This window comes from Schistocerca americana, chromosome 4 (assembly GCF_021461395.2).
Source record: "Schistocerca americana isolate TAMUIC-IGC-003095 chromosome 4, iqSchAmer2.1, whole genome shotgun sequence".
Taxonomy (NCBI): Eukaryota; Metazoa; Arthropoda; class Insecta; order Orthoptera; family Acrididae; genus Schistocerca; species Schistocerca americana.
This window is the reverse complement of record NC_060122.1, coordinates 598,580,563-598,595,323: the sequence shown is the minus strand read 5'-3', so window position 1 is coordinate 598,595,323 and position 14,761 is coordinate 598,580,563. Positions and strand designations below refer to the sequence as shown.

The window sequence follows — 14,761 nt, the reverse complement described above, 5'->3', positions numbered from 1 at the left end:
AAATTTTTGAACATTGAATATAAATTTGTCGCGACGTCTTTTCTAAAGATACTTGTCTGGAGTGCAGGCTTGGGCAGAAGTGAAACATAGGCGTTAAACTGTATGGATAAGAGTCAAATACCGTTTGTAAGATGGTTCCACAGAAGAATTCTGAAGATTTCGTGGCTAAGCTGGATTGTAAAATTACTGAATCAAATTAAGAAGGAAAGAAATTTATGGCATATCTTTAGTTAAAAAAGGAAACAGTTCCCAGAATGAGCTTTTCACTCTGCAGCGGAGTGTGTGCTGATATGAAACTCCTGGCAGATTAAAACTGTTTGCGGACCGAGACTCGAACTCGGGACTTTTGCCTTTCGCGGGCAAGCGCTCAACCCAAGCACGACTCACGCCCCTTCCTCACATCCTTACATCTGCCAGTACCTTGTCTCCTACCTTCCAAACTTAACAGAAGCTCTCCTGCGAACCTTGCAGAACTAGCACTCCTGAAAGAAAGGATATTGTGGAGACATTGATTAGCCACAGCCTAGGGGATGTTTGCAGAATGAGATTTTCACTCTGCAGCGGAATGTGCGCAGATATGAAAATGGGGCGGGAGTCGTGCTTGGGTAGCTCAGTTGGTAGAGCACTTGCCCGCGAAAGGCAAAGGTCCCGAGTTCGAGTCTCGGTCCGGCAAACAGTTTTAATCTGGCAGGAAGTTTCAAGGAAACAGTTGATAAGACTCATCCGGAGGCCCCAAAAATAGTCGATTAGGTAACGGAAATATTTCTGTAGGTGGGGGGGAGTTAAAAATTCTAGAGGGAGACCAAAGCTTGAATATAGTAAGAAGTTCCAAGTGGGTGTTGACTGCAGTAGCGATGCAGAGGCTTGCACAGGAAAGATTAGCATGGTATGCTGCATTTAAGCAGTTTTTAAACAGAAGGTAAGGACATCTACAACTGCAAATACAACAAAAACACTAAATGTTTAGTATCAAGCTAACTTATTATTTTAGACAACAGTCGACCAACCTAATCGATAACCATCTGAAAAGAAAATAAATCTAGTGCATTAATAACGAGACACTAGGCGAATTTCTTTACGTCGAGTGCAGTGCGAGGGGGGTCCACGGAAAGGAATGAGACATCATAAGCTCGTAGTTGTGTCTGATCAAACAGGTTAATAAGTAGCTGCTCTGAATGACTGCTGTAAAAAACACAGTGACGGTTTGCATGACCACCGGGCTTATCTCGAGGCTGACTTTCAACTCCAAGCATTGGTTTGGTGTCGCAGGGGACTTTCCTCCTCCCGCAACGGGTTTCCTTTGTGGGCTGACGTCGGTTCCCTCCGCTCCGCGCCTCCCTGACAAAGGAGCGTGCTGATTGGATTAAGTGCCGCGGCGGTGTAATTCGGGAAGAGGCACGGTATATAGGGGTTTGACGGGAGGGGTTGGAGGTGGGGTCTAATAGAATAGCCCGGCTGCAGGGCGGGGCCCGTGCGATAAGGAGCGCCCCAGGACGGCTGCCTGCGGCTCTGGCTGTGCTGTTAAGGCGGCCAGGCCAGTTGGGTGCGGCTCCCAGGGGAACCTGTTCCAGCGTGGGAGCGATGTGTGTCTGTCTGAAACCCGTGCACATCAGTTCTTGCAGTCTGCTAAGCTGCTACGATCTACATCTACATCTACATTTATACTTCGCAAGCCACCCAACGGTGTGTGGCGGAGGGCACTTTACGTGCCTCTGTCATTACCTCCCTTTCCTGTTCCAGTCGCGTATGGTTCGCGGGAAGAACGACTGCCGGAAAGCCCCCGTGCGCGCTCGAATCTCTATAATTTTACATTCGTGATCTCCTCGGGAGGTATAAGTAGGTGGAAGCAATATATTCGATACCTCATCCAGAAACACACCTTCTCGAAACCTGGACAGCAAGCTACACGATGCAGAGCGCCTCTCTTGCAGAGTCTGCCACTTGAGTTTGCTAAACATCTCCATAACGCTATCACGGTTACCAGACAACCCTGTGACGAAACGCGCCGCTCTTCTTTGGATCTTCTTTATTTCCTCCGTCAACCCGATCTGGTACGGATTCTCACACTGATGAGCAATACTCAAGTATAGGTCGAACGAGTGTTTTGTAAGCCACCTCCTTTGTTGATGGATTACATTTTCTAAGGACTCTCCCAATGAATCTCGACCTGGCAGCCGCCTTACCAACAATTAATTTTATATGATCATTCCACTTCAAATCGTTCCGCACGCATATACCCAGATATTTTACAGAAGTAACTGCTACCAGTGTTTGTTCCGCTATCATATAATCATACCATAAAGGATCCTTCTTTCTATGTATTCGCAATACATTACATTTGTCTATGTTAAGGGTCAGTTGCCAAACCCTGCACCAAGTGGCTATCCGCTGCAGATCTTCCTGCATTTCGCTGCAATTTTCTAATGCTGCAACTTCTCTGTATACTACAGCATCATCCGCGAAAAGCTACATGGAACTTCCAACGCTATCTACTAGGTCATTTATATATATTGTGAAAAGCAATGGTCCCATAACACTCCCCTGTGGCACGCCAGAGGTTACTTTAACGTCTGTAGACGTCTCCCCATTGAGAACAACACGCTGTGTTCTGTTTGCTAAAAACCAGGAGACACGTTCAGCTAAGTTAACAAAACTTGGATGCTAGAAATAGAATACGTTTCTTCTCCAGAATTCAGTGCGAAGATTGGTTGCAATAGTGTTTCTTCTCCATTACTGCGTCATTATTTTCAGTTCTGTGTAACACAAACATCGTAGTTCTCCATCAAGCGCATTTTATACGAACGAGTTTCTGGTCATGGTTGGCTCTGATACTGCTTGCGCGTAAGTCAGCTGTCAGCCACAGTGAGTGGATCAGTGGTGTCAATGATCCCTCACTGTGTCGAATATGAGGCTCTAAACTCTTGCGTATCCTGCACAAAAATAGAGAGATTTTGGTTTTGTCTGCTGGAGTTTGTGTCTTTTTAATTTTTTTACTTTATTTCGTGATGCATTGCGAGTTTGACTAGAACTGCACAAAGAAAAAGCCTACACTATGCGTAAGTTAGAAAGTAAGTGTGAAACACGGGAAGCATTTTTTATGCCAGTTTCATCAAAAAATCAGAATCTATTTATCATTCTGACAATAGTAATGATTGGTATGAAAATGTTATTGATATCATAAACGCCGTCGACTGGCATTGGGGTGTGCTGTGTAATTCGTATGTCTCGCTTTATTAGCTCGGTGAGAGTTTTTAATGGATTAGGAATGTTTCTGGGGCATGTGCGAATGTGCATGGATTGGAGGCTTTGACCAAGCAGATCGGTGACTGGTGGATGGGGCTGCGGCCTGGGTGGCGGAAGATTCTTGAAAGTGAGTTAGACCCAGGACGCACAGGGACAGCCAAGCATTGTCCTCCCACATGGCTGCATGTAGCTTATGTCGAGCTGGAGATCAGTACCGAGCCGTTGCATGGGAATAAGGGGCGCTTTTCCATGTTTTCCGACTTCTTTTGAAGGTATTTTTATTATTTTTATTAAAAATGAAACTCCTCCAGGTGTTCTTAAGATTTCATATTTATTTGGCTGCTAGTTAAGACGCTGCGTCAACGCCATCTTCAGGCCTGTACACTTTGATGATATCAATTGTGTCTGGCAGAGTACTAGAAGTCCGCGATGAGACCAATACGTGCTCCACATGGGTCGAGGTAGATGAAGTTAAGAAATTCTGCTATCAAGACAACAAAATAATCCACGATAGACGAAACAAGAAAAACGTGAAAATCATACTAGCAACGGCAAAAAGGGCAGTCTAGGAAAGAGGAGTCTACTGGTATCAAACATATGTCTTAATTTCGGAAAGAAATTTCTGAGATACGTTTGGAGCACAGCATTGTATGATAGTGAGACATGGACTGTGAGAAATCCGGAACAGAAGAGAATCTAAGAATCTGAAAAGACATACAGTTAAATTAGGTGGCCTGATAAATCCTGAAAACAAGAAGGAACAAGATGGTAGGACATCTGTTAAGACGTCACGGAATAACGTCCACGGTATTTGAGGGAGCTGTAGAGGGCAAAACCTGTAGAGGAAGACAGAGATTGGAATACATCCAGCAAATAATTGAGGACATAGGTGGCAACTGCTACTCTGAGATAAATTTTACTTATTTATCTGATGGCAATACATGCATAAAGATTACAGAACTACTACACGTCAACATTTAAGCACAGCTCTCCAGCATAAAATAACGCAAATAACAACAGCTGTATCAATGTCTTTTGTGTATTTTGTAACATCATTCGTCGTTATGAGGAAATCTTCGAAAAGGTCCTTGTAGGTACGTGCGGGACATGTCGATACAACATGAGCAACTGTCTGTTCTTCCACACCACAGTCACATGATGGTGAAGAAGATTTGCCCCACTTGTAGAGGGTGTCTGTACATCGTCTATGACACAATTCGGATGCGGTTCAAATGGTTCAAATGGCTCTGAGCACTACGGGACTCAACTGCTGAGGTCAGTAGTCCCCTAGAACTTAGAACTAGTTAAACCTAACTAACCTAAGGACATCACAAACATCCATGCCCGAGGCAGGATTCGAACCTGCGACCGTAGCGGTCTTGCGGTTCCAGACTGCAGCGCCTTTAACCGCACGGCCACTTCGGCCGGCCTGCGGTTCAAGATAGTCCAAATTGCCCGAGGCTAATCGAATCCAGGGGTTTCTTCTGCATGCAAGCCAGCTTGAGGCATTGTGGGGAACATTTTTGTGGCCAGCAGCGTTTCCATTCATCGATGGTATTGAATTCAGTTTCCATGAGAGCCCTGGCTGTGATGAAAGTTCGATGTCTTGATCTTAGTCTTTTTCGCCCCGCAGGTATTGCTTTGTCCATTATTGGTGTTTTTAGGAATCATCTGGTATTCAAGCAGTTGCGCGCTCTTCCGTCTGATATCAGGAGGTGCACTGTGGCTCAAGGTAGTTAGACAGTACGTGCGAGTAGATCGTAATGAGCCACTAACAATGCACATGGCCTCGTTAAGTTGTTCATCTATGTCTTTTACGTGTTGACTGTTAAGCCAGACAGGCGCACGGTACTCTGCTGCTGACTATACCAAACAGAGTGCTGATACCCGGAGAGTGTCTGATGATTATCCCCAATGATAGCCGCAGAGTTTACGGAGAATGTTCTTTCTGGTTTTGGGCTTAGCAGATGTTCGTGTCAAGTGCTCCTTAAAAGAAAGCGTCCTATCTAACGTGATTCCAAGGTATTTTGCATGCATATTAAGACGAAGTTTGTGTCCTGCAAAATAGACATCGAGAGCTCTGTGTGGCAGTCTACTGGACAGATGAAAGCATGACATTTCTGTTTCATTGGACTTTGGTTGTAACCTCGATTTGCAGCAATAGTGGCTACCTGTAGATCAGAAGTTAGGATTTCTTCAGTTCTTTCAAAACTTTTGTGTTCGGTAGCTGTTGTCCAGACGCCGGCATAGCCAAACTTTCTGGACTGTGTTGGAGGGATATCAGACATACTGTATATAAATAAAACAAGAAAGGAGCAAGGCGGATCCGTGTGGTGAGCCATTATTCATTACTTTTGGGCAGTTAGTGCCTTTTTCTGTAGTTACAGTAAATAAAAAAAGAAATTATTCAGGTAGTGAAGGGAGACGAAAATTTAATAGTCATGGGTGACTGGATTCGAGAGTAGGAAAAGGGAGAGAAGGCAACATAGTGGGTGAATATGGATTGGGGGAGAGAAATGAAAGAGGAAGCCGTCTGGTAGAATTTTGCACAGAGCATAACTTAATCATAATCATGGTTCAAAAATCATAAAAGAAGGTTGTATACATGGAAGAATCCTGGAGATACTAGAAGGTATCAGATAGATTATATAATGGTAAGACAGAGATTTAGGAACCAGATTTTAAATTGTAAGACATTTCCAGGGGCAGATGTGGACTCTGACCACAATCTATTGGTTATGAACTGTAGATTAAAACTGAAGAAACTGCAAAAAGGTGGGAATTTAAGGAGATGGGATCTGGATAAACTGACTAAACCAGAGGTTGTACAGAGTTTCAGGGATAGCATAAGGGAACAATTGACAGGAATGGGGGAAAGAAGTATAGTAGAGGAAGAATGGGTAGCTCTGAGGGATGAAGTAGTGAAGGCAGCAGAGGATCAAGTTTGTAAAAAGACGAGGGCTAGCAGAAATCCTTGGGTAACAGAAGAAATATTGAATTTAATTGATGAAAGGAGAAAATATAAAAATACAGTAAATGAAGCAGGCAAAAAGGAATACAAACGTCTCAAAAATGAGATCGACAGGAAGTGGTTGAAATGGTTCAAATGGCTCTGAGCACTATGGGACTCAACATCTTAGGTCATAAGTCCCCTAGAACTGAGAACTACTTAAACCTAACTAACCTAAGGACATCACACACACCCATGCCCGAGGCAGGATTCGAACCTGCGACCGTAGCAGTCCCGCGGTTCCGGACTGCAGCGCCAGAACCGCTAGACCACCGCGGCCGGCTCGACAGGAAGTGCAAAATGGCTAAGCAGAGATGACTAGAGGACAAATGTAAGGATGTAGAGGCTTATCTCACTAGGGGTAAGATAGATACTGCCTACAGGAAAATTAAAGAGATCTTTGGAGAAAAGAGAACCGCTTGTGTGAATATCAAGAGCTCAGATTGAAACCCAGTTCTAAGCAAAGACGGGAAAGCAGAAAGGTGGAAGGAGTATATAGAGAGTCTATACGAAGGCGATGTACTTGAGGACAATATTATGGAAATGGAAGAGGATGTAGTTGAAGATGGTATGGGAGATACGATACTGCGTGAAGAGTTTGACAGAGCACTGAAACACCTGAGTCGAAACAAGGCCCCGGGAGTAGACAAAATTCCATTGGAACTACTGACGGCCTTGGGAGAGCCAATCCTGACAAAACTCTACCATCTGGTGAGCAAGATGTATGAGACAGGCGAAATACCCTCAGACTTCAAGAAGAATATAATAATTCCAATCCCAAAGAAAGCAGGTGTTGACAGATGTGAAAATTACCGAACTATCAGTTTAATAAGTCACAGCTGCAAAATACTAACGCGAATTCTTTACAGACGAATGGAAAAACTGGTAGAAGCCGACCCCGGCGAAGATCAGTTTGGATTCCGCAGAAATATTGGAACACGTGGGACAATACTGACCCTACGACTTATCTTAGAAAATAGATTAAGGAAAGGCAAACCTACATTTCTAGCATTTGTGGACTAAGAGAAAGCTGTTGACAATGTTGACTGGAATACACTCCTTCAAATTCTAAAGGTGGCAGAGGTAAAATACAGGTAGCGAAAGGCTGTTTACGATTTGTACAGAAACCAGATGGCAGTTATAAGAGTCGAGGGGCATGAAAGGGAAGCAGCGGTTGGGAAGGGAGTGAGAGAGGGTTGTAGCCTCTCCCCGATGTTATTCAATCTGTATATTGAGCAAGCAGTAAAGGAAACGAAAGAAAAATTCGGAGTAGATATTAAAGTCCATGGAGAAGAAATAAAAACGTTGAGGTTCGCCGATGACATTTTAATTCTGTGAGACACTTAAAGTAGTAAAGGTGTTTTGCTATTTGGGGAGCAAAATAACTGATGATGGTCGAAGTAGAGAGGATATAAAATGTAGAATGGCAATGGCAAGGCAAGCGTTTCCGAAGAAGAGAAATTTGTTAACATCAAGTATAGATTTAAGTGTCAGGAAGTCGTTTCTGAAAGTATTTGTATGGAGTGTAGCCATGTATGGAAGTGAAACATGGACGATAAATAGTTTGGACAAGAAGAGAATAGAAGCTTTCGAAATGTGGTGCTACAGAAGAATGCTGAAGATTAGATGGCTTGATCACATAACTAATGAGGAGGTATTGAATAGAATTGGGGAGAAGAGAAGTTTGTGGCACAACTTGACAAGAAGAAGGGATCAGTTGGTAGGACATGTTCTGAGGCATCAAGGGATCACAAATTTAGTATTGGAGGGCAGTGTGGAGGTTAAAAATCGTAGAGGGAGACCAAGAGATGAATACACTAAGCAGATTCAGAACGATGTAGGTTGCAGTAAGTACTGGGAGATGAAGAAGCTTGCACAGGATAGAGTAGCATGGAGAGCTGCATCAAACCAGTCTCAGAACTGAAGTCAACAACAACAACAACAATAAATGTCTTTCCAGTTAACATATTGTCAATTGGTTCCGTTGCCCGTTCGTATGGGACAAGCTGCAGTAATTAATAAAGCAGTCCATGCTTCCAAACTGTGTCATATGCCGGATCAACGAGAGAAACTGATGTTTTCTGCTTCATCTGGTATCCTGCTTAAATAACTGTTTTTAAAGATGAGGCTTGATCAGCGCAGCTACGTTCTGATCGGTATGCAGCTTGCTCAATAGGAAGGTTCTGAAAGAATACTTCTTCAAGGAACTTATAAATAATGCTCAGCAGAGCGATTGGGCGATAGTTCCTAGGCTGGTCTGGTGCCTTGCTTGACTTGAATATTGCTATGATTTTTGATTGCTTCATTTCTTGTGGAGCTAAACCAGACATCGCAATGTCAAAGAAGAAATCCGCCAGCCATAGTTCCCACTATGCAGAAGAAAGTCTGGGTGGACTCCATCACTTTCCGGGGCCTTTCCGGGCTTGTGAGTTTTAAGAGAAACAGAAACTTCATGTACAGAAAAAGTTATGGAGAAGTCAGATTGTTCATTCGTGTTCTTTTTGAGCAATGTATGTTTGCATCTGATGTATCTGATGAGTTTTATACCTTGATGCTCTTGATGCGGACAATAAATGTAATATAATCCTATTCACTGGTATATGAGTGTTGCTCCTTACTTTAACTTTGTTTCCATCAACCTTCCTCAGTAATGACCATGTTTTTCTATTTGACGTTTGAAAACTGAGTGACTCAACAGTCTCTGTCCACCTAATTCGTATGGCCGTATTGGTATTATGAAATGGGTTATCCGCTATTTCCGCGTCCCCGCTTTTCAGAAATTCATCAGTAGTGTCATTGCAAGCTGCAATATATTGCTTCCGGTAGCCCTTAGGGATTGCTTTCTTTGCAGCACCGTTTTTGCTTTTTTAGGAATCCAACCAAGACATTTGTCCAGGTTTTTGGCGTATACATCCCACTTTCCATTGCTGAAGTTCCATCTGGGTCACGGAAAGGATGAAACGAGTGGGATATTTGTCCCTTGTGGCTGTGTGAGAGGTATTGTAATATGAACCGCGAACTTTGGAGAGGTAATTTATTTTCATTAGTTGTTACAAAGCATAGATCGGGATTATACTCCTGTCTCCAACCCGCTGATACGAACGTTCCTTTATCCCTTGCATCAAACACAAAATATAAGCTATTGTCTTCTACCCAATTTACGACAGCTTCACCTTTTCCATCACTTTTCTTATACTTCCAATGAGTATGGTGGCTGTTAAAATTTTCGAAGTACAAGGCGGGCTGTTGTGATACCCGTACAACTTGAGGAGGCCGACAGATAGCTGGGGGTTTATGTACATTTATTAACTTCAGTTCTCCTATTTTGTACAGTAACTTTGTGGATGTCATTGAAATCAGATGCAGGGAATAGCTGTGCATTCTTGATTGACGATCGTACTTATGTTACCACTCTTACGCACTCTTCCTGAACAACAACAACATCGATGTTATATTTTGATAAAATCTTCTGTAAGACTTGGTATTTTGGTTTACTTTTGCCTCCAATGTTGATTTGACGTATCTTGAAGACAGATTCAAAGTTTACAGCAGGACAGTCCTGAGAAAAACCGTGTGACTCCGTGTCTTGTGACAAATTCATTTTAATCAGGAGATCTTTGAGATTATCTGACTGTCTCTGCTTCTTGGCTTTAGATATTTGCTTTGAAGTGACTGTTCTTTACCACCAACTAGAGGACACGCGTGGCTTACGGTATTCACGGACGCGAACAGTCGCTGTCCCCCTCTGAGAAGAAAAGGTTGGCAGAGGAGAGAAATTCGTAGCGGGCCTCACCAAACCAGTCAGAAGACTCAAAAAAAGAAAAAAGAACTGAAGGTAAGCATCTGCCCCCAACGGGGAAAATTCGGCCACTGTGGTGCATGTATTTTGAGTTGACGCCACGTTCCCTGATCTGTGAGGAGATGGTGATGAAATGAGGACAACACAGCACCCAGATCAGTAGTGAGAAAATCGCCGACTAGATCGGGAATCGAACCCGGGCCCACTGCATGGTAGATAGACGCGGTGCTCACTTTTCTTTTTTATCTCTTTGTTCGTTAAAGGTCGTTGCATGTGTTCGAGGCGGACGTCGCATGACACCTGTTCATCGTTGATCCAGTTACTCAGTGTTTTTATTACAGAGGGCAGTTAGCCCTCTGGCTGAGCACGGTGAGACACCGTACCGGCGAACCACTCAGAAAAGATGGCGAACGGTGGCTCCAGAAAGCAAGGGACACAGGAAACAAGCTCTAGTCTCGTAGCGGTCCTGTAAATGTTTTGAACCCAGTTGCGAGGCTATGGTCATTGGCAGGAGAACTTGCAGTTGGGATAAACATGTTTGGCGTAAAATCGCAGCGCTGGTAGTAGAGAAGAGTTTAACGTTGTTATTGGAGGCTGAAAAAGACGCGCTAGTTTTGGCAGGACTTTCTGTCGGAGGGAATTTGTTTTGGAGGATTCAGGGAAAGTCTACACTGTGGGGTTTCGCAAATGGAGATTCATTTTTAATCAAAACTGTTTCAGCATTGAAAAGGTCAGATCTGTTTAATTCCCTATTTTCTATCTTCTAAATATTGTTTGATTTATCTGTAACTACATATTTTCTGGAACATATAAAACAGATGTTTTGAAATGTTTGGACGACACTTTCTCTATTCATTTTCCTTTTCGATAATGTAGACAATTTACCGTACGACCTTTGTCAAGAACTTAAAGTTTTAAACATGGCTGCGTAGTCAGCGACCGTTTACAAATTAAAGCAATTACAGCCCTCGGTGACAAAATTTATGTCTTTTGACCTGGTTTCGACACTTCTATGAGTGCAGAAATTAAATATTCAAATTGGCCTATAACGTAAGTACAAAATTATGGGAAAATTTTTATATGAAAGTGTAAGTACTGACTAATAGTACAAGAAAGAAACAGTACTTACACGTCACGTAGAAGACAAATATCAAGCGTTAAAGCTTTAGTCACAAAATTTTAAAAAAAGAATACATGGAAGTCGAGGCACTATGGGCTGCTCATACATCTAAAGCCACAGGTAGCAACAGACTGAGGCGCCCGTGTTAGCAACTGCGGGCAGGTGAACATTACACCAGGAGTGCCATCTAGTAGCCGTAAATATAAGTAGGCTACTTAACATTTAAAATATAGACAGATGAATGTTAAGATTCATGTTCATGCATCCATGTTACTGATAAAAAGTTATGTACAGAATAAAGAAAAGGAAAGCGGAGGATCTGTTCGCTGTCGATCAGAGTGGCTTCAGGAAAGATGAAGGCTCCGGAGAGTCAATTCCGACGTTTGAGTTGATAAAGAAAGCAAGATTAAAAAACAATTAAGAACGTTCATACGATCTGTCGATCGAGAGAAAGCATTCGACAATGTTAAATGGGGCAAAAAGTTCGAAATTCTAAGAAAAATAGGGGTAAGCTGTGGGGAAAGACGGCTAATATACAAAATGTACAAGAATCAAGAGGAAATAATAAGACTGGAAGACGGAAAACGAAGTGCTCGGATTAAAAAGGGAGAAAGACAGGGACGTAGTCTTTTGCCCCTACTGTTAAATCTGTACATCGAAAAAGCAATGACGGAAATAAAAGAAAAGTTCAAGAGTGATATTAAAATTCAAGGTGAAAGGATATAAGTGATACCATTCGCTGGTGACATGGCTATCCGACTGAGAGTGAAGAGGAATTATACGTTCTGCTGAATGGAATGAACAGTCTAACAGAATACGGTTTTAGAGCAAATCGAAAAAAGACGAAAGTAATGAGAAGCAGCAGAAATTAGAACAGCGAGAAACTTAACGTTATAATTGGGAATCACGGAGGAAGTTCATGAATTCTGCTACCTAGGCAGCAAAATAATCCATGACGGACGGAGCAAGAACAACGTAAAAATCATAACAGCATTGAATAAAGGGCATTCTTGGTGAAAAATAGTCTACTGCTATTAAACATAGGCCTTTTGTCCTTGTTGTGATTTAGCAGAGGACGTTTTTGTTCTATCTCTGTACGCGGTATAAAACTTCGATACGTTGTCTCTTGAAAACCCTAACACTTCAGGCAACTTGGTTAAGAAATCACCCACCATACGAGCACCAACAATTTGCCTACTTTCGAGTTCCCTAAGCTCCGACGTAATGCACTCACAACTGCATAAAACACTGTTCTGACAATGACTGGCACTTTCAACGCATTGAAGACATTTCACAGGTGTCGTTCATGGTAAAATACAGCTGCCCGACCTGCGGGCTTGCACAGGAATCTACATTTCTGGTCGTGTTCTCACTTTTTTTTTCTTTTTTTTTCCCAATGTCTATAACTGACCTAGAGGACAGTGTCGGAAGATCCACGAAGCTGACCACGTATGATGCTGTCGTCTTAGAGAAGCCATAACGCCAGAAAATGCCAGCAAGATTTACAGAGCATCAACACTTGATGCAGGGATTGGTAGTTAACTCTTGGCATGTACAACTGTAACGCATTGCTTAAAAGTAGGTGGAAATACTCATTATTGTATAAATACAATAAAACAGTCACATTCATTAAATATCTTGTAGTATGAGCTCGGAACGATTTAGAGTCGAACTACCACGTTAAACTAATAGTAGGAAAGGCATATACCGAATAAAACACATTAGAGGAAGGTTTGAGGAATGCGGTCCACCCACGAAGGAGGTAGCTGACGCCGGCCGGGGTGGCCGAGCGGTTCTAGGAGCTACAGTCTGGAACCGCGCGACTGCTACAGTCACAGGTTCGAATCCTGCCTCGGGCATGGATGTGTGTGATGTCCTTAGGTTAGTTAGGTTTAAGTAGTTCTAAGTTCTAGGGGACTGATGACCTCAGAAGTTAAGTCCCATAGTGCTCCGTGCCAGTTTTGAGGTAGCTGACAGAACCCTCGCCCGACAGAAAAGTGACTACTTAGTCCAAGATCCTTAACAGGTTAGATTCGTAGAGAGAGAATAGAAGAGATCCGATGAAAAACAGGACACTTTGTCACTGGCGTACTTACTAAGCTCATAAGTGTCACTGGAATGTTATGCTAATTACAGTGGTACACAACCGTTGTGCATCACGAAGAGTCAACCAACATATTGCTCTCCCTACATGTTTCTGGACAAAAGACCATGAATGAAAATTTAGTTCAAAAATGGTTCAAATGGCTCTGAGCACTATGGGATTTAACTGCTGAGGTCATCAGTCCCCTAGAACTTAGAACTACTTAAACCTAACTAACCTAAGGGCATCACACACATCCATGCCCGAGGCAGGATTCGAACCTGCGACCGTAGCGGTAGCGCGGTTCCAGACTGTAGCGACTAGAACCTCTTGGCCACTCCGGCCGGCGAAAATTTAGTAATTGGAGCTTATACGATGGCTTGCTAGCAATCATTCTGCCCACGCACCATTTGCGACTGGAAAGTATATAGGTAAGTGGCACTTGTACACCAGGTACCCTTCATTACACATTGTAAAGTTACCTGTATATTGAGGTGAGAGAAGTCGTGGGATACCTCCTAACATCGCGCCGGGCCTTTTTTTGCCGGCGTAGTGCAGCAATTCGACGGTACATGGACGCAAAGAGTCGTTGGAAGTCCCCATCAGAAATATTGAGCCATGCTGTCTCTACAGCCGTAAACACAGCCCACATCATTATGGAGCCGCCACCAGCTTGTATCGTCCGTTGTTGACAACTTGCGCCAAACTTAGTTCTGTCTGCGCTGTACTCGAACCCTACCAACTGAAGTCGGGACTCATCTTACCAGGCCATGGTGCTCCAGTAGTCTAGGATCCAACCGATATGATCACGAGACCAAGAGAGACGCTACAGGCGATGTCGTGCTGTTAGCAAAGGCACTCGCATCGGTCGACTGCTGCCATAGCCCATTAAAGCAAAATTTCGTCATACTGTCCTAACGAATATGTTCGTCATGCGTCCAACACTGATTTCAGAGGTTATTTCACACCATTGGCCACGGTGTAGTCCGTGGTGAGAGGTAACGCCTGAAGTTCGGTATTCTCGGCACATTCTTGACACTGTGGATCGCGAAATAGTTAATTCCCTAACCAAATGGAATGTCCCATTCGTCTATTTCCAACTACCATTCCGCGTTCAAATCTATTAATTCCCGTCGTGCAGCCATAATCACGCCAGAGGCCTTTTCACATGAATCACGTGGGTAAAGATGACAACTTCGCCAATGCACTGCCCTTTTATATCTTGTGTACGCATTACTTTCAAAGTCAAATGGCTCTGAGCACTATGGGACTCAACTGCTGTGGTCATAAGTCCCCTAGAACTTAGAACTACTTAAACCTAACTAACCTAACATCCACGCCCGAGGCAGGATTCGAGCCTGCGACCGTAGCGGTCGTGCGGTTCCAGACTGTAGCGCCTTTAACCGCTCGGCCACTCCGTCCGGCTCACGCATTACTACCGCCCTCTGTGTATATGTGCATATCGCTATTCTATGACTTTTGTCACCTCAGAGTATATGCAATGAA

The 14,761-nt window shown here is 43.4% G+C and overlaps 1 non-coding gene across 1 annotated transcript; it reads left to right on the top strand.

Annotated features, from left to right (window-relative positions):
- The first annotated feature begins 598 nt into the window (after window positions 1-598).
- On the top strand, window positions 599-673 carry Trnas-cga. The gene has a single exon. It is a non-coding gene; the product is annotated as a tRNA-Ser (tRNA).
- The last annotated feature ends 14,088 nt before the right edge of the window (window positions 674-14,761 follow it).